This window comes from Pelophylax lessonae (assembly GCF_965119305.1).
Source record: "Pelophylax lessonae genome assembly, chromosome: 8".
NCBI classification, from domain to species: Eukaryota; Metazoa; Chordata; class Amphibia; order Anura; family Ranidae; genus Pelophylax; species Pelophylax lessonae.
In genome coordinates, this window is record NC_138775.1 from 286,293,127 (window position 1) to 286,319,309 (window position 26,183).

Consider the following 26,183-nt stretch of genomic DNA (forward strand, 5'->3'; position numbering starts at 1 on the left):
GACGTGCCTTGGGAGGTGCAAGCTGAAGCTGTTTCTTACACATGGAGATGGCTCCTTATCCCTTTTGACAAATCTAAATTAACCTCCCTGGCAGTCTGATTATATCAGGATTCCTGTGCTAAAAGCTGTACAAAGTTTTGCAGGGAAATCTGTTGTTTTATATTTTAAAAACTCCCCTTCCCTTTCGATTTCCCGCCATCCTCCCACCATCCTCCCTCTGTCTGCTGATGCCAGAACCTGTCTTCCGGTTCCCTTCCCTGCGTGCGTTGCGATGCAGGGGGGTGGAACTGGTGGCAATATAAAAAATGTAAATACACCAAATGAGATGATAGAAAGCTGTGATCCTAACAGATTACACTGTATCATCCCATTTCACCACAGGATTTCACCTGGTGACTTTTCCAGTGCCTTGCCTGTGTTTTTCCAGTTCTTTGTGCCTGGAAAATAGAGAACGACCATGGTGTCCAAAAAGTGTTCTTTTTGCGCAATAGCGCTTTTAGACGAACTGGAAAACAGCGACAGCGAAACGGAGTTACTTGAAGAACTGAGCGATAGCGATTAGTGGGAAAATTTGTCATCAGGTACGGAAAGTGAGGACAGTGACTCTGATTCTGATGTCTCTTTCTGGCACATCGCTTGTGGAATTTGGGAAGTTGGGAAGTATATCAAAAGATTCTTCAGAATTTCCAACGGAGCGATGTGCCAGGAAAGAGACATCAGAATCGTCGCTGTCCTCACTTTCCGGAACTAAATACCCTCCCAGCAGCCAGCATCAGGTGGGAACTGAATACTCGAATTTGCTGGCTGTTTGGAGACACCTGCTGGTGGATACCTGAACTACAACCTCCCCCTCTGGGAAGCACAGTGCTTCCAGCAGGTGTTTCAAATATCACAGCACCCTGCCTCAGTACTCTGCTCATAATTCCTCAGCCATGATGCAAGCAGTGCACTGGCTCTTGGGAGGAGTAATGCAAATATCAAAATGCTTTGATGTGTAGAGGTCATTCTGGAGAAGTGGGCGTTCCTAGGCAGACTGTATTTGCATATAGAACACCCACATGTTGAAAGAACTGAAATTCAATAAATAAAAGGGGTGGGCCAGGGACAGTCAGGCTGGGGAAGAAAAGGGATAGATGATGCTGGATGTTATCCAGCCAGAAAATGAGCCAAGCACTATCTGACTTGCTGCAGCTTCTAATGCACATTGCAAGAAGTTCACAGTGTGCAGTGAAATCAGAGCAAGCCCCTTTAGTACAGGAGAGAAGCCAGTACAACTTTGCAAGACTGAAGGGAGGGCTGGTGGTCACATTTAAAGTGTATGTCTTGGCAGACGTCGAACCCTCACTTCAGCTTTGGGATCTTCAGCATCTGACACGTCTGGGTGTATCAGATGCCTATGCCCGACACTGTGTGCCATGGTTCCTTCTACCGGCCCCTATGCCCCTACTGTGTGCTGTACACAGGCAGGAGGAACCACAGCACACAGCAGGGGATCAATAAAATACAAAAAGTCGACCAATGGACTTCTCAAGTCATTGGGTAGCCTAAAATGGTGGCATTTTCCCTTTACGACAATTTATGGTAAGAAACAGGAAGAAACAAGCTTCAGAATTTGCCCTTTTATGACTGAAAGATAAAGTAAATATTTCCTAAATGTAATTATACAAGACTAATTATTCTGATTATTCTCCTCTGACCTTTCTCATAAAGAAGAAAATGGGCTAAGTGAAATTTCTTTTCTTTCAGACTAACAGATAAGTCAAGAAGATTGTATTTTCTCGACATAAAATTTGGGAACACATTTTTAGCCTTCTGACATTTATTTAGGTGGGAGATTGGTGGCGGTGACGGCCGGGATCGTTAGATTAAATCAAGGCGTTTGTCAGAGCCGCGTCTTAATTAAGTTCTGTTGTACAACCACAATGCAATCAGCGCAGACACAGTTATCTAGTATGTCATATTTGACATTTTCCTCCCAATGTTCGCTGCATTAACCCTTCACAGACCGGACCGCTGGGCTACCACGTTTCCCTAAAAATTGAATCCGAGCACCTTCTGTTTCTGGGTCTGCATTCAGGAACTGCAGGGAAGGTGATGTCATCAACGACATAACGTTAACATCATCAACTCTAATTGGGGATGAGCCAAAACGTACCTGGGTTCAGTTCACGGGAAGTCCGGTGAACTGTGCTGAAGATCTGAACTTTAACTTGAACCCCTCTAAAGTCAATAGTAGCCAAATCTTTAAATTTGGTTCCGGACATTTTTATTTATTTCTTATTGGTACTAATATAGCGCTGTCAATTTTATGCAGCACTTTACACATATATAGTACATTCACATCAATCCCTGCCCTCAAAGAGCTTCCAATCTAAGGTCGCTAACTTACATCATGCACAGTCTAGGGGGCCAATTTAGACACAAGCCAATTAGCCTACCAACACGTCTATGGAGTATGGGAGGAAACCGGAGTAGCTGGAGGAAACTCACGCAGGCACAGAGGAGCAGAAAAGAGACCGCTGGGTTTAGGAAGCAGGGCAGGAACAAGATCAGGATCTAGGCTCAGGATAAGTGGCAAGGAGTATCTGGAAGCAAAGCAAAACACTGAAGAGAAGTGTAATAGTAGAGGAGGGACTAAATACCCTCCCAGCAGCCAACATCAGGTGGAGGCTGATTACTGGAATCTGCTGGCTGTTGGGAGACACCTGCTGGTGGATACCGGAACTACAACCTCCCACTCTGGGAAGCACAGTGCTACCAGCAGGTGAGACAAACAGCAGTCCCTGCCCTCAAGGAGCTTACAATCTAAGGTCTCTAACTTATATTCAAACATACAGTACACTTACGAGGGCCAGTTTAGACAGGAGCCAATTAACCTACCAGCTTATCTTTGGAGTACGTGGAGGAAACCTACGCAGGCACAGGGAGAACATGCAAACTCCAGGCAGGTAATGCCATGGTTGGGATTCGAACCGATGACCCCAGTGCTGCTAGGCATTTCAAGTTTAACAGGCAAGGTATTGTTAAACAAATATCAGGGGTGGGGGAGCTGTTCATTGCCCCGGGAGACAAGGGCCTCTTCCCCACAACCCTGGCCCAGTGGTTGTAGGGGTCTGCAGCTGGGGGGGGGGGGCTTTTTGGAATCTGAAAGCCCTCTTTTTTAATAAGGGACCCCCAGATATTGCCCCCCGCCCCCACGTGAATAATTGTTTCACCAAACAATGGAAACAGTAAATGAACATACCACACACTTTGACAATTCCTTTACTAAATAAAAAAAATATATAAACCACAATGTAAATCCAATATATAAAATAGCATAGTCTAGTCATGCAGATTTTCCTCAATCACGATAAACAATGTTTGCAGTCCGGCCAGAAGTAAAAACACTATGACACACCCGTACCCATCATTACTCTCCACCAAATGACAGATTCCTGGCTGACAGGTGATTTGTAAACAAGGAGGCAGCCCCTTTGTTTACATTCAGCTGTCAGCCGAGAATCCAAAAGGTTTGTTAATAATGTCCAGCAGAACCTGGAATATAAGGGAGTATGGGTGGATAATCTGTCAGAAAAACAGTACACAGTCCACAATTAAAAGAAATTAACTTTTATTTCCATACCAGTTTGGGGCCATATTGCCCTGATCTTTGTTAAAAATAACAAATGCAGGATACCAAGAGCCCCATGGCATTAAAATCAATGATATAAGTATTAAGAAACCCTTCAGCATAACAAAATACAACCCCCTTAGACCCATTCACCCAGCAATGCGATATACAAATATTTGGCTATGACAGACCACTCCCCGTTGGCCTGGGAGCACAAATTTACCTCCAATTAGTCAAGATGTGGGTTGTTCAAAGGAAACATGCTGCAAATAAATGTAAGATTCCGACGCATTTCAATTAGAAGGCTTCTTCAGGGAAAGAAAAAAAGACAGTTGTATTCAGAACAATGTTGGTTGAAGTTTAGATGGTGGAGACCACACAACTCAGGAGTCACTTAAAATAATAATAAAATAATAGGTAGACCCTTATAACCCTCCAGCCAAGTGCCACAGGGACCTCCAGCATCCTTTGTGTTAATCAATCCTATTATATCCTATATCCAGGCGGTGGGACTTTAGACTTCCTTATATCCGCATAGAGCAGAGTACACTGGGTACATTATCCGGACATATAAACAGTCAAGAGTCCCAGCAGTTAATGATTATAAAGAAGTGATGTGGTGGTAATAACCGATCTCTGCCTCTGATATATGGTTTGAATCCCAAAGGTTTGGCTCAGCCAGTGGGCAGGTGGGTGAAGACCCCATTTAGTTCACCCAAACACCAAATAGGCAAAGTTTGCATCAAATTCTACCTGAACCCGATGCTGATCCCTAATTTAAACCCTTAATTTGACTGTAAATTTTCTACAAATAGAATTGTCTAAAGCAGTGAATCCCAATCTGTGGCCGGGGTGCCGAATGTGGCCCTTAGCTTGCCTTTATCTGGCCCTTGGGGCACTATTTTACCAACTGACACCAGTGATGGGACACCATTCCTTCTACTGACATCATCGATTGGGTCAATATTCTTCCAATAATGCCAACAACGGGGCACTATTTCTCCCATTAAAACCAATGATGGGGCACTTATGTTGGGGCATTTTCCCAGAGGCTGCCCCTCCTAAAGCCTGAAGGACAGTAAACTGGTCCTTTGCTTACAATGTTTGGAGACCCCTGGTCTAAAAGTTTGTGAAAATATCCAAGTATTTTAAGACACATATATGTAACTCTTCTAATTTTACTATTTTTTTTAAGATTGATGCATAAAATGGTGGCCTTTTTAAAAACAAATGGAATTTACACTTAAACCAGAGCCTAAATCGTTTCCCACAGCTTACCAAACATTAGGGTATAAATTATTTGAAGGGTTTTTATTTCCTTTTCTTCTGATTAGTTGAATTTGACAGTCTATATTAAGCCACTTGTGTTGATGTGATCCACCACATCCAGCCCACCCTGCTTTGCCAAGGAGCAAGGAGGGGGCTTAACTTAGAAAAAAGGGGTGTGTTTAATAACCATCTTCATACCTTCCAAATTCCTGACATGGTCAGGAGGAGGAACACAAAGTATGTAGCCAAAGCTAGTCGTAGTTAGTCGCAGTTGAATGTGACTAAATACTACTACATACTTTGTGCTACAACATGTCCCTGTTGACCATCAGTCAGGAGGTATGGAGTTAGGCAGCCTATAGATCATTTGCTTTTCTTTCCGTCCTCCCACAGCGCTATTGTATTCTGCCAGAGGAGCATGGGGAGCCTTTCTGGTTGACAGAACACAATGAATACTGCTAGTGACTATAGCCACCGGCAGTAGTCACATGTAGAAAATCCTACAGGCTGGTGTATGATGGATTGACTTGGGTACAACCAGCCTGCCCATAGATGTATCAAATCTTGGCCAGTTCAGCAGGGAATTTCGATCCATGTGTGGCTGGATTTAATCATTTTTTACACTTCTGTAGTATTGAAGACTTTATATAGCTTTACCAAAGCATGGTGGACCCCTGATCACAACTCCTATACGAGCTTGTTGGACATCCCTTTTTAGAACCATGGACATTAACCACTTAAGCCCCGGAAGATTTTACCCCCTTCCTGACCAGGGCCTATTTTGTGATTCGGCCCTGCGTGACTTTAACGGACAATTGCGCGGTCGTGCGATGCTGTGCTGTATGAATTTGACGTCCTTTTTTTCCCACAAACAGAGCTTTCTTTTGGTGGTATTTGATCACCTGTGCGATTTTTTGATCATGCGCTATAAACAAGAAAAGAGCGTCAATTTTGCAAAAATAACAATATTTTTCACATTTTTTTATATAAAATTCCCCAAAAAAATATTTAAAAATCAAAATTTTTTAACATTTTCAGCCAATTTGTTTTATGCTACATATGTTTGGTAAAAAAAATCGCAAAAAGCGTATTTTGATTGGTTTGCGCAAAAGTTATCGCGTTTACTAACAAAGGGAAAGATTTTTGTCATTTTTGTTGTTTTTTTTTTTAATGAGTAATGGCGGCGATCTGCGATTTTTTTTTTTTTTGCGGGACTGCGCCATTGCAGCGGACAGATCGGACCCTTGACTGACATTTTTGACACTTTTGGGGTTACCAGTGACATTACTGCAGTAATCAGTGCTATACAAATGCACTATTACTGCAAAAATGACACTGGCAGTGAAGGAGTTAACTGTATTGGAGAGGGAGGGGTTAAGTGTGTCCTAGGGGCGTGTTTCTAACTGTGATTGGCTGTGGCTACTAGTGTAAGAACAGTGATCAACGGTCCTACATAGTAGAACCATCTGATCTCCATTCTTACACAGGGAAGAATGACAGGCGGCTTTGTTTACATCAGCCGCCTGCCTTTCTTCCGGTGTAACGGACGATCGCGAGTGCCCGGCGGACATCGGGGTCCGCCTTGCACACGCGCAGGGGGGTCCGTGACCGTGCTAGAGCAGGAGCGCGCCTCCAGCGGCGCGCGCTCGCTCCCTAGAGCCTCACAGGCTAGCGACGTAGTACTACATCGCTTTGCCTGTGAGGGGCTGACCGCCGCAGTAATTAGTCGTGTGGCGGTCGGCAAGCGGTTAACATGCAGTTTTTGTCATCCCTTATTGTGGTTCTAACATCCTTCACTCTTCAGGGAAGGCTTTCTACAAGATTTTTGAGGGTGTCAGAGGGAATTTGTGCCCATGTGTGAGGTCAGTTACTAGAACTCATCCCAAAGGTGTTCATTAGGGTTGAGGTCAGAGCTCTCACCAGGCATTTAAATTCCTCCACACCAAACTGGTCAAACCACGTCTTTATGGAGCTGGCTTTGTACACAAAGGGCACAGTCGTGCTGAAACAGAAAAGGCCTTCACCAAACTGTTACCACAAGGTCAGAAGAGTTCACTTTGTGAACTTTCAAAAATTAGAAAAAAAAAAAAACAGCTCCTATATGTCAGGAATCAGGGGTGGGGATGGCCAGATCTGTGTGGCTACACTTAGGAAATTGGGACCAGTCTGTAAATGCTTTAAGTGAGAATTATTTAGAGTGACACGAAATCGATCCAAATGTCAGCATACAACAAACATATACAAATATAAGTGTACCAAAAACCCACTGACAGAATACCCAACTAATCAACCTAACAAACAAAAAGCCTAACAACTAACTATATGCAATATATACAAAACAGGGAACACAGAAGAGTAGGGGAATACTGACGTGCAGGGAGCAGATGGGAAAGGGGAATGGGGAAAGGGGAACCAAAACTGGGATCAAGAACAGGAGTGAGCATAGGAACAGGGCAGGAGCAGGAACAGGATGAATGGCAAACAGAATATTGCAGCAGCAAAATACTGGAGTGAGAGGCACTAGAAGGGGAGGACCTAAATACCCTCCCAACATCCAGCATCAGGTGGAGACTGATTGCTGGGGTCTGCTAGCTGCTGGGGGACACCTTCTGGTGGACAGTGGAACTACGACCTTCTCTGCTCTGGGAAGCACAGTGCCACCAGCAGGTGATCCAGGTCCTGACGCTATGATGGTAATGGGTCAATTGTAATATTTTATGTTTAAAATGTTAAAATGTATATACAGTAGATTTCTTTTTCGATCTATCTTTTTTTTAATCCATCTATATATTTTTTTTCTATCTATCTATCTATCTATCTATCTATCTATCTATCTATCTATCTATCTATCTATCTATCTATCTATCTATCTATCTATCTATCTATCTATCTATCTATCTATCTATCTATCTATCTATCTATCTATCTATCTATCTATCTATCTATCTATCATCTTTATGTTATGTCTTTGTTTTACATATGAGAATGTAATACATGACAAAGGATTCTCAGAGCTCTAAAGAGAGAGCACAGCGGTAGCAGTCTCCTTTCAGACAATCTGTCTCCCACTGGAAACATGGAGCAAAGAGGAGAGAAAGGAAGGGGTCACTGCTCTGATCCAACCAGCGTTTAGTTTGAATGTCAGCTTGAGCTATTGGGCTATGTAAGCAACAGGTTTTTTCTCAGCAGAAAAGCCAAGAAGACCCTACAAAAACGTGTAATTGAACCAAATCTTCCACTTGCGGATATATTACAGATGCCAAAAAAATACAAATAAAAAATGAACATTTTATTTTTAGTCCTGACTATAAGGAAAGGAAACATGTATAAAACCACTTTACATGCTCATTAATACTTGTCTCTTTCAAGCAGCTGAATATGATGTAGTTATTTTTGGCAGCATTCAATGCCAGCAGGGTAAGTCCAGCAATTTAGGGAGTTCTAGAAAACCAAACCTGAGCTGCTGTTACTGAACTCCCTTCCTAAAAAATGCCAGTTCTCTGGCTGATATCTCTGTCATGCTGACCTAATGGCTTCAATACATGCAGAGAAGATGACGACCAGAAGTTTTGATGGAAAAAAGAATTAAGTGAAAAAAAATGTTTTTTTAATTGTAAAATATTTAAGTTACACCCAAGCACATAAATCCCCCTCCACTCAAAAAAAATGGAGCCCTTCCCCACCCCTACGTATACACACGTACAAACATAAACGCATGTGGCGGGACGCCTACACCTGAAAACGTCAATTGCGATACACGTGTTACATATCGCTGCACACGCCAGAATGAGAGCAATAATTCTAGAACCAGGCCTCCTCCGTACCACTACACTGATGACCTATAGGGGGCTTTTAAAGCATCGCCTATGGAAAATATAGGGTACTGGTATGTTTAGGGTTTGACATGTTGGGGATCTATTTACTCGGTGAAATCTCGGCCAAAAAAATGTGTAATTTATTGCGTTTTTGTAACTTTTAATGAGTTTTTTTACTGAAATGTTGTGTTTCCTAGACCTTTGCAGTAATACCGTGTGACACAAAAAATTAGTACTTCCACTATTTTATTCTCTAGGGTGTCTGCTTTCAGAAAATATTTCATGTTTGGGGGTTTTATATCATCTTCAGGCCTAAAATTATTTTTTTTAAACCTGTTCAAAAAATGCAAAAACGGCCCTGGCTGTAATTGGGTTAAAGCAGGTTTCTCAAACGGGCGGCCCCTCAGCTCTAGCGGAACTACAAGTCCCATCATGCCTATGGGAGTCATGCTTGTAACTGTCAGCCTTGCAATGCCTCATGGGAATTGTAGTTCTACCACAGCTGGAGGGCCACCAGTTTCAGACCCCTGGGTTAAAGGATAAGTGTTTCACCTAGAAAAAAAATGGCTCCTAACTTTTTTATCTGGCTCCTCGCTTCACAGCAAATGTATCAAGCCCTGGGTTAAGGCTTCTCACCTTTTTAATACATTTTTTTTTCAGTAGTGCACCCCCCCTCCCCCCACCTCACCAGTGGCAGGCTCTCTGTGCCTAAACTGTTTGCCCCTAAGGACTCGTTCACATGTTTGGCAGCCCTGTCCCTCTGAAAAGCGATTTGCAGTGGATGGCTTTTCAGAGGGTGCTTGACAGGTAGCAAGGAGACGACATATCACATATTCCGCACCTGATTTAACCCTCTAAATGCCGCACCACAGAGCCACGTGCAGCCCCATAGATTTGCATGTACAGCCCTAAGCAGTGCAGGGACAAGGTCACCCAGAGTCCAGGGCAAACATGCCAAACTGCAACCCCCCCCTACAAGATGTATAAGCATTATGTGTCAGCAAACCTCCTCCCCCCCAAAAAAATCTGTATAATTACCCCCCAATAAAACTCCCCCTTCTCCCAGTACAAATCACACCCCCTTTTGAAATACCCCCCTCCCAGTAAAAATCTTTTTCCCCACCGTCCTCAAAATCCCCCCAGCACAAACGCCCACCTCCTAGGCACAAACACCCCCAAATCTTCCCTACTAGTTTAAGTCCCCCCCCCCCCCCCAAAAAAAAAGAAAAAATTCCCCTAACACAAACCCCTTCCCCCCCTATACCATATCACCTCTTCTAGCGCAAACCCCCCCCCCCCCCAAGCACAAATCCTCTTCTCTTACCCCCCTGGCAACACAAATTCCCCTGAATCACCACTCCTAGCACACACACCCCAAATTTCCCCTACTAGAGCAAATTTTTTTCCCTCTGCTGCTCTCCTAAATTCCTCCTCCTAACACAAATCCCCTCCCCCCTCAATCTTCTCATGGTGCCCCCCCCACCTCACATGATACCACATTGCCCAGGGAAACTGTCCCCTCCTGCCCACCCCTTGTCCCGGCCCTGGCCTTAAGCGTTTGCATTCCCTGGTTCAGGGAGTAGGTGGGGGGGGGGGGGGGGGCGGAAAAACCGTGACTCAACCACCTGGTTTTACTTCCCCGTAGCCGCACATGTGAACAAGCCCTAAGTGCCGGTTCACACTACCGTGACTTGTCAGGCGATCCATTCAGTGCTACGGGAACCGTTCTAATAGGAGCGACTCAAGTCGCTCCGACTTAGAAAATAGTTCCTGTACTACTTCGGGGCGACATCGGAGCAACTTGCATTGACTTCCATTATGTGAAGTCCGTGCAAGTCGCGTCGAAGTCTCGGTGCACGCAACTTCACAGGTCGCCCCCGAAGTCGTGCCGCAGTAGTGTGAACCGGCACTAAGAGTACGGACAATGTTGCGTCTCCACCAATCTGGCATTTCATGTTATAATCCCCCCCCCCCCCCCCCCTGCATATCTTACCTTCACAAAGCCTTCAACCAACAGAATAATTAAAAGTTGTGTACAGAAATAATAACTTCAGATCCACCGACATTAATAACCAAATCTGAAAGCTTTACAGCAGCTGTTTGTCTGAGTTTGCACTTTCCTGCTCTTGTATTTGCTGATCTGCAGCCGTTTCTGGTCTAATTAAAAGGAAGAGACGACGACACACAAATAACCTCCCCTATGTGCGCCTGTCACTCGCCCGCCATAACGCAAAATCACTTGCTTTTGTTTATTGGTTCATAATGTTTTTGTTACCGAATAAATCAAATTCCGGGAAATAGATGTTCATATCGCTTGTTTGAAGTGACTTTAAAAAGGAAAAAAAAAAAAGCGTAAATAAAAAGTTGTTTCCAACTTTTTGATTTTCATGGCAACTTCTAAAACTGCTGAGTGACAGGCAGACACTTATAGGATGGAAACTTATTGGGACAGGGATTTACTTAGACACACATCTGATGTCCTTACCTCTTCATGCCTAAGCCTTTTTCTGACACTTGTTACTTACAAATAAAATCAGTATTTTTTGATACAATATTACTTAGAACCCCCAAACATTATATACAGTGGGTACGGAAATTGTTATATTGCAGCCATTTGCTAAAATCATTTAGGTTCATTCTTCTTCCTCATGAATGTACACATAGCACCCCATACTGACAGAAAAACACAGAATTGTTGACATTGTTGCAGATTTATTAAAAAAGAAAAACTGAAATATCACATGGTCCTAAGTATTCAGACCCTTTGCTCAGTATTTAGTAGAAGCCCCCTTTTGATCAAATACAGCCAGGAGTCTTTTTGGGAAAGATGCAACAAGTCTTTCACACCTGGATTTGGGGATCCTCTGCCATTCCTCCTTGCAGATCCTCTCCAGTTCTGTCAGGTTGGATGGTAAACGTTGGTGGACAGCCATTTTTAGGTCTCTCCAGAGATGCTCAATTGGGTTTAAGTCAGGGCTCTGGCTGGGCCATTCAAGAACAGTCACGGAGTTGTTGTGAAGCCACTCCTTCGTTATTTTAGCTGTGTGCTTAGGGTCATTGTCTTGTTGGAAGGTAAACCTTCGGCCCAGTCTGAGGTCCAGAGCACTCTGGAGAAGGTTTTTGTCCAGGATATCCCTGTACTTGGCTGCATTCATCTTTCCCTCGATTGCAACCAGTCGTCCTGTCCCTGCAGCTGAAAAACACCCCCACAGCATGATGCTGCCACCACCATGCTTCACTGTTGGGACTGTATTGGACAGGTGATGAGCAGTGCCTGGTTTTCTCCACACATACCGCTTAGAATTAAGGCCAAAAAGTTCTATTTTGGTCTCATCAGACCAGAGAATCTTATTTCTCACCATCTTGGAGTCCTTCAGGTTTTTTTTTAGCAAACTCCATGCGGGCTTTCATGTGTCTTACACTGAGGAGAGGCTTCTGTCGGGCCACTCTGCCATAAAGCCCCGACTGGTGGAGGGCTGCAGTGATGGTTGACTTTCTATAACTTTCTCCCATCTCCTGACTGCATCTCTGGAGCTCAGCCACAGTGATCTCTGGGTTCTTCTTTACCTCTCTCACCAAGGCTCTTCTCCCCCGATAGCTCAGTTTGGCCGGACGGCCAGCTCTAGGAAGGGTTCTGGTCGTCCCAAACGTCTTCCATTTGAGGATTATGGAGGCCACTGTGCTCTTAGGAACCTTAAGTGCAGCAGAAATCTTTTTGTAACCTTGGCCAGACCTGTGCCTTGCCACAATTTTGTCTCTGAGCTCTTCAGGCAGTTCCTTTGACCTCATGATTCTCATTTGCTCTGACATGCATTGTGATCTGGAAGGTCTTATATAGACAGGTGTGTGGCTTTCCTAATCAAGTCCAATCAGTATAATCAAACACAGCTGGACTCAAATGAAGGTGTAGAACCATCTCAAGGATGATCAGAAGAAATGGAAAGCAACTGAGTTAAATATATGAGTGTCACAGCAAAGGGTCTGAATACTTAGGACCATGTGATATTTCAGTTTTTCTTGTTTAATAAATCTGCAACAATGTCAACAATTCTGTGTTTTTCTGTCAGTATGGGGTGCTATGTGTACATTCATGAGGAAGAAGAATGAACTTAAATGATTTTAGCAAATGGCTGCAATATAACAAAGAGTGAAAAATTTAAGGGGGTCTGAATACTTTCCGTACCCACTGTATATATATATATTTTAGCCCCTAGAGAATAAAATGACGATCCTTGTAATATTTTACCTTACACATGTTTGTTATTGAAGGCCTTGTAGGACTTTCCGTATAAGGGTGTTTGGTTCATAGGAAACAATCCTGTTACATCATAGATGCATAGTTTTTAACTTTCTTGATCAGACCAAGCAACTATTATATGTGGATGACGATGCCCAAACAGGTCCACTATTTTGTTTTTTCACACGTGTTTAATTGATTTTTTTTTTCTTTAGCACTGCTTGTTATTTGGCCATCTAAGAGTCAAACCTTGTTTTTCCGTATTCCTTTTTTAACGGTTTGCAGTGGCATTTTTATATGTCTTGCCGGTGAGTTGGCGAACCCTCATTACTGAATTTCATCACCTTTTTCCATGATATAAATTAGGCTTCCTTGACCTTTTCCGGCGTGCTTCGAGCAGAGTGGACGGCAGCACTTTCCGGAAACAATAGATGTGAGAGGTCATACACACGCCATGCATCATCTTTAAATCTGTGACTCCCGCACGTCAGTCCTTGAACCTGAGTAATGGAGGTTTATTCCTGTTTTTGTTAGTTTAGATGGCTTGGAAAGTGTACATCAGTGGAGTGTTGTTAGCAATTTATCAGATGCATTCGCCATCCGACTCTCAGAAAACTCTTTAATTGATCTTCAAATTACAAAAGTTTCCATGACTGTTTAAGATTGATCACATGGTTTAAAGTACACTATATTATCAAAAGTATTGGGACGCCTGCCTTTACAAGCACATGAACTTTAATGGCATCCCAGTCTTAGTCTGTAGGGTTCAATACTGAGTTGGCTCCACCCTTTGCAGCTATAACAGCTTCAACTCTTCTGGGAAGGCTGTCCGCAAGGTTTAGGAGTGTGTCTATGGGAATGTTTGACCATTCTTCCAGAAGCGCATTTGTGAGGTCAGGCTCTGATGTTAGAGAGAAGGCCTGGTTCACAGTCTTCACTCTAATTTATCCCAAAGGTGTTCTGTTGGGTTGAGGTCAGGACTCTGCGCAGGTCAGTCAAGTTCCTCCACCCAAAACTCGCTCATCCATGTCTTTATGGACCTTGCTTTGTGCACTGGTCCAAATCATTTGGTGGAGGGGGGATTATGGTGTGGGGTTGTTTTTCAGGGGTTGGGCTTGGCCCCTTAGTTCCAGTGAATGGAAACTCTTAAGGCGTCAGTATACAAAGACATTTTAGACAATTTCATGCTCCCAACTTTTTGCCCCTTCCTGTTCCAACATGAGTGCACACCAGGGAGGCCGCCACAGGTCTCCGACACCGCCATCTTGGTTACGAAAGCCAGCTGTGGTGAGCTCACATGGTGTTCTAAGAATGGTCCTGCAGCCCCTTGGGACATGTGTCCTGGGAGCCTGTGGGAGAGAAGGGAGGTGTCATCCTCACCTAGATGAGGAGTGAGGAAGTGGGTGCCAATAAAAATCAATACTCATAACCCCTTTTCCCCTAAAAAAATACCATAAGTCAATTGCAAACTGGGGTGGGGTAGTGAACCAGCAGGACTTCACTTTTGAGTGAAACTCTGTGACCTGATCACTGACTCTCTGTGCTTATCTATCTAATGTATGCAGATCATGGCTGGTGGGAGGGGCCGGCAGAGTGCTGTACATTGCTTCCTAAAAACATCACAGCACCCTCCTCCAGTACTCCTCTCAAGAACCCCACAGCCCTGATGTTAGCAGTGGGCAGGCTCTAGGGAGGGGTTATGCAAATATCAAAATGCCTTGATGAGCGGGTGTCAGTCTGGGAGAGCAGTAGGTAGACCACCCTGGGTAACCACCACATGCGATGTTAAGCCTCCATAAATCTGAAATCCAATTAATTAAAAGGGACGGGCCCAGGACAGTCTGGCTGGGAAGGAAAGGACTAGATCAGGGAACTCTAAACTACGACCCTCCAGCTGTTGCAGAACTACATGTCCAATGATACATTGTAAAACTCTGACATTCACAGACATGACTAGGCATGATTGGAATTGTAGTTCCTGAACAACTGGAGATCCAAAGTTTGGAGACCCCTGGACTAGATAATGCTAGATGTCAGGGGCAGACTGGCAACTTTCAGCCCAGGGGGCCGGTACAAACCAGAGGCCCATGGTGCAGCGACTCGGCCCTTCTCTCACTCTCCCTCTTCCCAGCCTCCTCCTGACCCCCATTCCGGGCTGAATCTCTGCTCCAGGTACTCTACTCACCAGCTGAATCTGGGTTCCCAACCTGGCCAGCAGGGGGCGCTTGGGAGGAGCTGGAACAGCTCAGTTGAGGCTGGCCAGAGGAGGAGAGTCTCCAGTGGGGCATGGAACCTGCCTCTGTTCAGACAGTTTACACCCTTTATGCTGGGGAGGGAGGCCTGCACTCTGTCCTTGTCTTCAACTCATACTCACTAGGTCAGTGGTGGGGACTTTTTACTTCTCTTCACCAGGAATCCTTTAGGCATGTCTGTGGCAGGAGCGGTGCAGCCTTCTAACAGGACATCAGAGCGGCCCAGGGGGCAATTGCCCCCCTGCCCCAGTCCTCCCCTGCTAGATGTCTTCCAGCCAAGAAAAGAGCCGTGCGGTATCTGACTTGGTGCAGCTTTTAATGCACTCTGTGAGAAATCAGAGTACGCCGTTTCAGTCCAGGAGAGGAGCCGGTACAACTGTGCAAGACTGAAGGGAAGGCCGGAGTTTCTCTTCAATGTTGCAGTGTAATAATTCCAAATATAATGTGCAAGTAGAATTCAGTCCAGGCCTCTTGCAGCATGGCCATTGGGTAGCCCTTGTTGCCCCCACCTGGAGAACACTGGACATATGCCTGCAGTGCAGCTCTGTAGCCACCCCAGCACTCATTGCAGAAGTATGTACAAGGATTACAGTGATTATAACAACTGACACTTCTCCATAGAAATATGAAATGTATCGCTAATATTTCACCTGATGGATACGTTTTATCTGCGACCTTTCCACAATGATTGGCAGGCTTCATTATCGCTAAACGTGGCACCTGTAACATATCACCCAATAATGTCATTTTTCTCTGATCTCTGAGATAAAGATTGGCGAGCCAGCCGGTGTACCCAAAATATATTGCCGCATTAGAATACATTTTTTATAGATTTATTACACAGGTATGAAGAAAAAAAAAATGCAATGACAACCAATTTGGAGCACTATTTTGGTAATATAGTGCATTATTGTTTCAAATAATGAATTTGGTGCCATCATTATGTGATGCTCTAAAAGCAAAAAAAAAAAAAATAAATAAAATGCAGCTAGAATTTTTCCAGAAGCCAATTTCTAATTTCTGAAAATGAAAAAAAAAATACAAAAGATTTCACATATATATTTTTTTTCTAAGTATTTTTTATTTGGGGCGAGAGGTTGTTAATTTTAAACATGTTCCCCCTTTTTTTCTTTGATATATATATATATATATATATATTTATATATATTTATGTATCACGTACCTGGTAGCAGAGCCTGATATGATGAGGAAGGCCTCTCTTACACCTCTGACTCAGGGGCCCCTGATAGTGTAGACAGGAGGCGCAGGAGTACAGAGTGGCACGAGTGCCTGTAAGTCTTGCTAGAAGTGGGGCAGGTGTCCACGCTGGGCAGGAGAAGTCACCAGACGGCTTCAGCAAGCAGGTAAGTAGGCAGACAGCAGGTGCTGGCGACAGCAGGCAGAGTAGCAAAGTCATCCCGCCTGTGTAAGCCCGGGTCTTACACAGGCGGGATGGATCGGGTATGGTATAGACTGGAACGTGGTCAGGAGACAGGCCGGATCTGGAACCGATCAGTGGAATAGGAGCCAAAGGCAGAAGCAGAAGTCAGGGGTCAAGCCGAGGTCGATGCAAGTGGAGTTCAGAGGAAGGTCCAGACAAACCGGTTCAGCAACTGAAAGCAGGATGCAGGATCACACGGGCGATCCGATCGGATCCACCTGTCAGTTTTTCAGGCGGACCTGATCGGATGCTCCATGCATCCCTATGGGGCAGCGGGTGTCAGCGCTGACACCCGCTGCTATCCGATACGATCCTGTCCGTGAAATCTGGACGGATGGGATGAGAACGGACCACCTGTCATCCGATCTCCCCATAGAGGACAGCAGGGATCTGACAGCTCCGTCTCTGCACACAGAGCGGAGACAGAGCTGTCATCCGCCTGCTCAGTGGGGATCGGCGGATCGATCCCCTGCTGAGCAGAACGGACTCCGTTGGGCGGTGCGCCCGTGTAAAAGGAACCATACACAGAAGGCTAAAGACAAAGCAGCACTGATCTTGAGTACTGGCTGAGTTTAAATAGCCTGTTTGGCGCCAGCATCTGTCACAAGTGTGCGCAAGTGCAAATGCGCGATGGCACGTGTGCGCGTACCAATTTGCGCATATTTATTGGCCAGTGCTGAATTCTTATGTGCACAAAAGGGAATATGTTTTAGCTTATGAACAAAGGTTCATCCAGAGGAGTTAGCTAGTTTGCTGGCATGCGCATCCTGACATTATCTATGTATTTATTTCAGTTTGAAATTTAAATGTGCTGCTTGTTTGAACGCATTCAAGTCATTGCACGGAGGGTCTTTAGAAAGTGACCTTTTCTGCCTTTGCAGCTTATTACTTTAAAAAACTTTCAATATTCCTCAATAAGGCAATGGACTGTCAGATGCTCTGATGAGAATACATTGAGAGTGTCTTCCTTGTATAAATATTAGAAAAATAATGACAAGTTGCGGTGTCCTTTACAGGAATTTATGTTTTTCAAGGACAAACTTGGACAATAGAAGAGTCAATTCAATCATGAGCCATCTGAGATACAGACACCATCTGTCAGCAGATACAGTGCCGGCCACTCCTTAGAAGATTTTAGTTATATATTGGAGAGGTTTTATAAAGCTGAACCCAGGGGAACTAAAAACAATACCCTTGTAGTAGTACCCCCCCCCCCCCCCGGTCCCTTCCCTGCACTGCAAGAGTAAATGGATTTGCTTGCCTAGGACACCACGTACTTATACTTACCTTATCCGTCACTCCTCCGTCAGCACTCTCCTCTTCTCTCTGGGTTGTGGGTGGGCCCTTTGGGCCCTCACTAACAATGCAGGTCTGCTGGTCCACCAATGGACAGAACGCTAAAGAGATTTGGCTTTAGGGGACTGGTTGCACGGAAAGGAGCAGCCGGCAAGGACGGGGGATAATGTAAGTAAAGTTTTTTTTAATGGTACCCCAGACAAAAATTAGCTATAACTTCAAGTGGATAACATTCTTGGACCAGGCTTCTGTCATTAATTATTTATTTTCTCTTTCCAATCTCCTACCTTACTTACCCTTTGTCCCTTTTTTAAAATTCCATTTCCTTTCTCGTACCTTTAATTTCCTTATATTCTTTTATAGTCTGTTCACCAAGTTCCATTCCACCCCCCCCCCCCCTTTTCTCTTCTCTTCCTTCTCTTTATTTTTTTTCACCTAAATGTCCCCCTTATTTCTCTCTCTTCCTCTTCCTTTTTACCTTTCCTATCCCCTTCACTTCCATTCCCTTCATTCCTTCTCTGCCAACCCCTCCTTTCTATTCCTCAACTAATTTTGTTTCCTTTATTTTCATTCTACCCTTCCTCCATTTTCTGTCCCTTTTGGCCCCTCACTTCTTATTTCTTTATTCTTTTCCTTACGCTTTCTGTTTTTTCTCCCCCCCCCCCCCCCCACACACACTTCCTTTACCTTTATTCCTTCCTTTTCCCTTCCCTTACTTTTACTTCTTTCTCCTCACTTGCTTTCCCTTCATTCCTTTACATTCCCATTCACTTTCTTCCCTCCCTACCTGTTTGCCTATTTTTTTCCTTACTTCCCTTCTTTCCATTTCCTGTTCTGTCCTGGTCTATGTTTCTTATGTTCTCTTTTTTTTTCTCTCCTTCCCTTTGTCCAACGTCTGTTTCATTTTTCCTTCCACTTCTTCTTCCTTCATTCCTTTTCCTTCCCCTTCCTGATTTTATTTTCCCCTTTTCCCTCACTCCCTTTGCCTTCATTCCTTCCTTTCCTCTTACCTTATTAATTCCTTTCATTTCCATTTTTTCCCTTCATGTTTTTCCCTTCCTACCTTTTCCTTACTTTCCTTCTCTTTATTTCCTGTTCTCTCCTTTCTCTGGACTATTTTTCTTCTATTTCTTATTTTCTTTCTCTCATTCCCTTTGTCCCTCTCCTGTTTAATCTTCTTATCTGCTTCCTGTTCCTTCATTCCTTTGCTTCCCCTTTCCCTTTCTGAATTTATCCCTCCTCCCCCCTCATTTCCTTTCCCTTCATTCCATCTTTTTCCCTTACTTTCACTTAATTTCTTTAGCTTCCTTTCTCCAATTTTCTTTCCCTTCATTCCTTTCCTTTTCATCCCCTTCTATTCATTTCTTACACTTCCGTCCCTTCCTACCTTTTTTATTAATTTTCTTCTCTTGGTTTAATTTTCTCTCCTTTGTATTTTGTTCTATTTTTTTTTCTTTTCTCTTTTCCTTCTTTTTCCCTTTATTCCCTTCCTGTTTTATTTTCCCTTCCTCCTCCTCTTTGCTTTCCTTTCTCTTACTAACAGAAGATAGACTTAGAACTAAACTAGAGAAACTTAACATAAATAAATAAATGGCTTGCACCCGAGGGTTCTTAAAGAGCTCAGCCAGGTGATTGCCAGACCATTATTCTTGATCTTTAAGGATAGTCTACAGACGGGTATGGTGCCAGCTGATTGGAAAAAAGCCAACGTGGTACCAATATTTAAAAAAGGGTCAAGATATATCCCGGGTAACTATAAGCCAGTCAGCTTAACATCAGTAGTCTGCAAAATTTTGGAGGGGATGTTAAGGGACCACATACAATACTTTAGTAAGGAAAATGGTATTATTAGTAGTAATCAGCATGGATTCATGAAAAATCGTTCTTGCCAAACCAATCTATTAACCTTCTATGAAGTGAGCTGCCACCTAGATAAAGGAAAGCCTGTGGATGTGGTGTATCTGGACTTTGCAAAGGCATTTGACACCGTTCCCCACAAACGCTTACTGTACAAACTAAGGAAGGTAGGTATGGACCATAAGGTGAGTACCTGGATAGAGAACTGGCTTCAGGGGAGAGAACAGAGGGTGGTGATTAATGGGGAGAACTCGGATTGGGCGGGTGTGGAAAGTGGGGTCGCCCAAGGCTCTGTCCTGGGGCCAATCCTGTTTAATTTATTCATAAATGATCTAGAGGAGGGGATATCTAGTACAATCTCAGTTTTTGCGGATGATACTAAACTAAGCATGCCAATATTTTCTATGCAGGATGTGGAAACCTTGCAAGCAGACCTGAACAAAATAATGGGTTGGGCAACTACATGGCAGATGAGGTTTAATGTTGAGAAATGTAAAGTAATACCCTTGGGTGCCAGAAACCAGAAAGCAAGCTACACACTAGGGGGGGGGGGGGACCTCTGGGTGAGTCTAGGATGGAAAAAGACTTGGGGGTATTGGTAGACAACAGGCTTGGCAGTGGCATGCAATGCAATGCCAAGCCGCTGCAAGCAAAGCCAACAGAATACTGGGATGTATAAAAAAGGGGATTCACTCCAGAAATAAAGAGATTATTCTCCCTCTCTACAAGACTCTGGTCCGGCCACATCTGGAGTATGCTGTCCAGTTCTGGGCACCGGTCCTCAGGAAGGATGTGCTGGAACTGGAAAGAGTCCAGAGAAGGGCAACAAAAATAATTAGGGGAATGGAGGACATCAGCTATGAGGAAAGACTACAAGCACTGAACTTTTTCTCTCTGGAGAAGAGACGATTGAGGGGGGATATGATATCAATGTACAAATACTGTACTGGTGACCCTAGCATAAGGAACAAACTATTCAGAGAAAGGAGATACAATAAGACACGTGGCCACTCACTAAAACTAGAGGAAAGGCGGTTTAACCTTAAAATACGTAAGGGGTTCTTCACTGTAAGAGCGGTAAGGTTGTGGAATTCTCTTCCGCAAGCAGTCGTATCAGTAGGGAGCATCGATAGTTTCAAAAAACTATTAGATGGGCACCTTAACCACTTACCGCCCGCCCACCGTCATATGACGGCGGGACGGTGCGGCTATTATCCTGGGCGGACGTCATATGACGTGACCCAGGAAATGCACGGCAGGCGCGCGATCGCGGGCGCGCCGCCGTGCACTGCCGGTGTCGGGGTGTCCCCGGGACACCCCCCGTCACCGGCAGGGGGGAAACAGCCACTGGGCGTGGCTGTTTCCCACGTGATCGGCTGTGTTCCAATGACACAGCCGATCACAATGGAGGCGGCCGGGAGATGACCGCGCATGCGCGATCGGGAGCGCGCAGCGCGGTCATGTCGGTGGCACTGTGTTCCGTAGGAACACAGCTGTCACCGGCAGTAGTAAACAGTCACTGACAGTGACTGTTTACTATGTGATCGGCTGTGAATCCATTCACAGCCGATCAGAAAATGTAAACAAAGAGCAGTAACTCAGTGTTACTAGCTCTTCTCTCCTCATACAGTTTCCAGTATGAGGGGAGAAGAGCTAGAAATAGTGAGTTACTGCTCTGTACCCCTGTAAAAAGTAAAATCACACAAATAAAGGTCCCCCCACACAGTCCTCAGCCCCCCCCAATGTCACCTGTCACCCAACAGTCACCTCATCAGTGCCCAGAAATTGACACCCATAACGTTCACATGTGAGCGCAGCGATCGCAGGCAGAATCACCGCGATTCTGCCCGCAATCCAGAAATCATTGCAAATTGCGGGACGCCTGTGCGTTGCCCGTGATTTGCAATAGCACCCCAAACGCTGTGCAATGTTGCCGCCATTTCCGCCTGCCGAATCGCGGTAACATCGCGCAAACAACGCATGACGCCCAAAAAAGGTACAAGAGCTTCTTTGGGGCGTCATGCATTGTTTGCGTGATGTTACCGCGATTCGGCAGGCGGAAATCGCAGCAACATCGCACAGCGTTTGGGGTGCTATTGCAAATCACGGGCAACGCACAGGCGCCCCGCAATTTGCAATGATTTCTGGATCACGGGCGGAATCGCAGTGATTCTGCCCGCGATCGCTACGCTCACATGTGAACATAGCCTAAAGTTCACCGGTCACCAGAGACTGCCATCAGTACCGCCGTGCACCATTGCCCGTCACCTGTCACCCATCAGTGACCATCGCCCGTCACCTGTCACCCCATCAATCACCGTCACCTGTCACCCTCATCAGTCATTGTCACCTGTCACCCCATCAGTCATCGTCATCTGTCACCCTATCAATCATCGTCACTTGACACCCCATCAGTGATCGTCACTTGTCACCCCATCAATCATCGTCACCTGTCACCCCGTCAGTGATTGTCATCTGTCACCCCATCAATCATCGTCACTTGTCACCTCATCAATCATCGTCACCTGTCACCTCATCAGTCATCATCACCTGTCACCCCATCAGTCATCGTCACCTGTCACCCCATAAGTCATTGTCACCTGTCACCCCATCAGTCATTGTCACCTGTCACCCCATCAGTCATCGTCACCTGTCACCCCATCAGTCATCGTCACCTGTTTGCCATATGCATGCAATCACTTACTGACCGCCTAACGACTATAAGCGTCGGCCATTAAAAGCTAAATACTGGGGTTATGGCAGCAGATAGCCCCCATAACCCCGGTAATTTTTGAAACGGCGGGCGGTCGGCTTTCAGATAAGGGTGGTCCCAGTGGCGGATTCGCCGCGGAATTACCCTTACGGTGCAGGGGAAGAGGTGCCCCCCCCCCCTCCTGCCGCGTCCCAGACGTTTTCCCAGCTTACCGGACCCGCCGGCAGCGGGGAAAACTATCCGGTCCCGGATCCTCAGAGACAGGAAGTCGAGTGAGGGCAAGATGGCCCTCACTCAACTCTATGGTCTTGGAGGACCGGAGCTACGTCAAAAGACGTTGCCTAGCAACCGGTTTAAAGGGCCGCTTTTTTTTTTGCTTTTTTTTTTTTCCTCTTTCAACAATTTTTTTTTTTTCTTTTCTTTTTTAGTGTAGTTGTGAGGTGTGAGGTCTTTTTGACCCCAGATCTTACAATAAAGAGGACCTGTCATGCCTATTTCTATTACAAGGGATGTTTACATTCCTTGTAATAGGAATAAAAATTATCAAAACATTTTTTTTTTTTAAACTGTGTAAAAATAAAAAAATAATAAATAAAATAAATAGGAAAAAAAAAAAAAAAATTTAAAGCGCCCTGTCCCCGTTAGCTCGCGCGCAGAAGCAAACGCATACGCAAGTCCCGCCCACATATGTAAACGGTGTTCAAACCATACATGTGAGGTATCGCCGCGATCGTTAGAGCGAGAGCAATAATTTGAGCCCTAGACCTCCTCTGTAACTCTAAGCTAGTAACCTGCAGAAATTTTTAAAATGTTGCCTATGGGGATTTTTAAGTACCAATGTTTGGCGCCATTCTGTGAGCATGCGCAATTTTGAAGCATGACATGTTGGGTATCTAATTACTCGGCGTAACATTATCTTTCACATTATGGAAAAAAATTGTGCTAAATTTACTGTTTTCTTATTTTTTAATTCAAAAAAGTGAATTTTTTTCAAAAAAATCGCATCTGGAAGACTGCTGCGCAAATATGGTGTGATAAAAAATATTGCAACGATCTCCATTTTATTCTCTAGGGTCTCTGCTAAAAAAAAATATATAATGTTTGGGGGTTCCAAGTAATTTTCTAGCAAAAAAAATGATTTTAGCTTGTAAACACCAAGTGTCAAAAATAGGCCCAGTCTTAAAGTGGATAAATGGACAACTTTGTGTAAAGCGCTACTTGGATGTTAGGCCTATGTATGTGGCCAGGCTGTGAAAAAGTGTTACACATGTGGTATCGCCATACTCAGGAGGAATAGCAGAATGTATTTTGGGGTGCAATTTTTGCTATGTACATGCTATGTGTTAGAAATATTGCATAAATGGACAGCTTTGTGTAAAAAAAATGTGTTTTCATTTTCTTTCCACATTTTCCAAAAACTTGTGGAAAAAAATGACATATTCAAAAGACTCATTATGCCTCAAAAATTATACGTTGGGCTGTTTGCTTTCTAAAATGGGGTCATTTTATGGGGGTTTCCATTGTCCTGGTGCTCCAGGGCCTTCAAAAGTACGATAGGTTGTCAGGAAATTATATGTGTAATTTGTGCTCCTAGAATGCCGGACGGGGCTACTTGAATGTTAGGCCTCTGTATGTGGCCAGGCTGTGAAAAAGTCTCACACATGTGGTATCGCCATACTCAGGAGGAGTAGTAGAATGTGTTTTGGGGTGTAGTTGCAAGTATACATGTGCTGTGTGAGAGAAATAACCTGTTAATATGGCAATTTGTAAAAAAAAAAAAAAAAAAAAAATCTTCATTTTGCAAAGAGTTGTGGGAAAAAATGACAACTTCAAAAAACTCACCATGCCCCTTATTAAATACCTTGGAATGTCTACTTTCCAAAAAGGGGTCATTTGGGGGGTATTTGTACTTTCCTGACTTTTTAGTGTCTCAAGAAATGAGATAGGCCTTCAGTACATCAGGTGTGATCAAGTGTGATCAATTTTCAATGATTCGCACCATAGCTTGTGGACTCTATAACTTTCACAAAGACCAAATAATATACACTTATTTGGGTTATTTTTACCAAAGATAAGTAGCAGTATAAATTTTGGCCAAAATTTGTAAAGAAAAATGACTAATTTGCAAAATTTTATGACAGAAAAAAAGAAAAATGCGTTTTTTCACGATATTTTCAGTCTTTTTTTATTTATAGCACAAAAAATAAAAAACCCAGTATTGATCAAATACCATCAAAAGAAAGCTCTATTTGTGTGAAAAAAAGGACACAATTTTTGTATGGGTACAGTGTTGCATGACTGAGTAATTCTCAGTCAAAGTGTGAGAGCGCTGAAAGCTGAAAATCGGTCTGGGCAGGAAGGGGGTGAAAGTGCACTGTAGGCAAGTGGTTAAAGACCACAGCATACAGGGGTATACAATGTACAACATACAGGGGTATACAATGTACAACATACAGGGGTATACAATGTACAACATACAGGGGTATACAATGTACGGTTAACAGCAAACACACACACACATCATAGGTTGAACTGGATGGACTGATGTCTTTTTTCAACTTCACAAACTATGTATCTGTGTACGCATCTTGTTCTTTTTCTGTCTTACTTTTCTTTCTTTCTTGATCTTTTCCACTTTTTTTTTTCTCTTTATTGCTACTTTGTACTATTGTACTATTGCTACTTTATTGCTATATTGTAAATGTCAGCTCCCTCCTGTACTGTAGAAAAATAATACTTGTGAGATAGGATATATGTGACAGTACATTTTCCTCTAGCCCTTGAAATCCATGGTTAAATCTTCCAACTCCAAGCGTTAATTATGCAGCGCACCTGCAAATTCCTATACATCTTCAGACAGCGATGTCAGTGCAGAGTTTATCGCTACATAAGAATGACGCATAATCGCTGGTCCAGGAGTTATAGGAAGATGTTCACATGACATTAAACAAGCTGACATTTTCCCCTTAATACAGATCTTAATTCTCCGGCAGAAACATATAGGTGTCCCACGTGTTTATTAATGTTGCCGCAGCACAGACTATAATGATGTATCAAGGAATTGTGGGAAGGATTTCATTTGAATATATTTGAATATATTTTACCAAAAAAAAGAGCAGAATGTGCAATATTTCCCCTCTGCGCACCAATAAATTGACTGCTTTACAATTTCTCAGGGACAGATTTATAAAAAATTGGTCAAATCCAGGAGCTTTGCATGTCTTGATTTAACCGTGCTCCAGTCTTCACCCGTTGGCTGCCAATCAACCTCTACATTCTTCTTGGCTATGACATGTATCTGCAGGGGGTGGACAGGACCAGTGGCGGCCCGTCCAGTGGGGGCACAGGGGCACCGCCCCCCCTCCCCATCCATGCGTCGGGCCCCCTAATCTACATGTAGGGCATCGGTGCATGGATTCTAATAGGGTTTTTTTTTTTTTTTTAAGCACATGATTAAAGCCAGAGGCTCTAATAGGCTTCAAAAAAGGGTGGGCTCGGGGCACAGAGCACTGCACCCTGAGCCCGCCCAGTCATATGACAATAGCGAATTAATATTTGCTATTATCACACTGATTTGCCTCCCAGCCAATCAGGAAGCGGGTTGTGAGACCCCTTTCCTGTTTGGGTGAAAAGAGTAGCGATTTTACTGCCCATTGGGCAGGAAGAGGGAGGAGTCATATGGCTGGAGGA

General features: G+C 44.1%; 1 protein-coding gene across 11 annotated transcripts in view; it reads left to right on the forward strand.

The window, feature by feature from the left end:
* Window positions 1–26,183, forward strand: part of DAB1 (DAB adaptor protein 1) — a 1,145,503-nt gene that overhangs the window by 1,027,150 nt on the left and 92,170 nt on the right. The window lies entirely within an intron of this gene.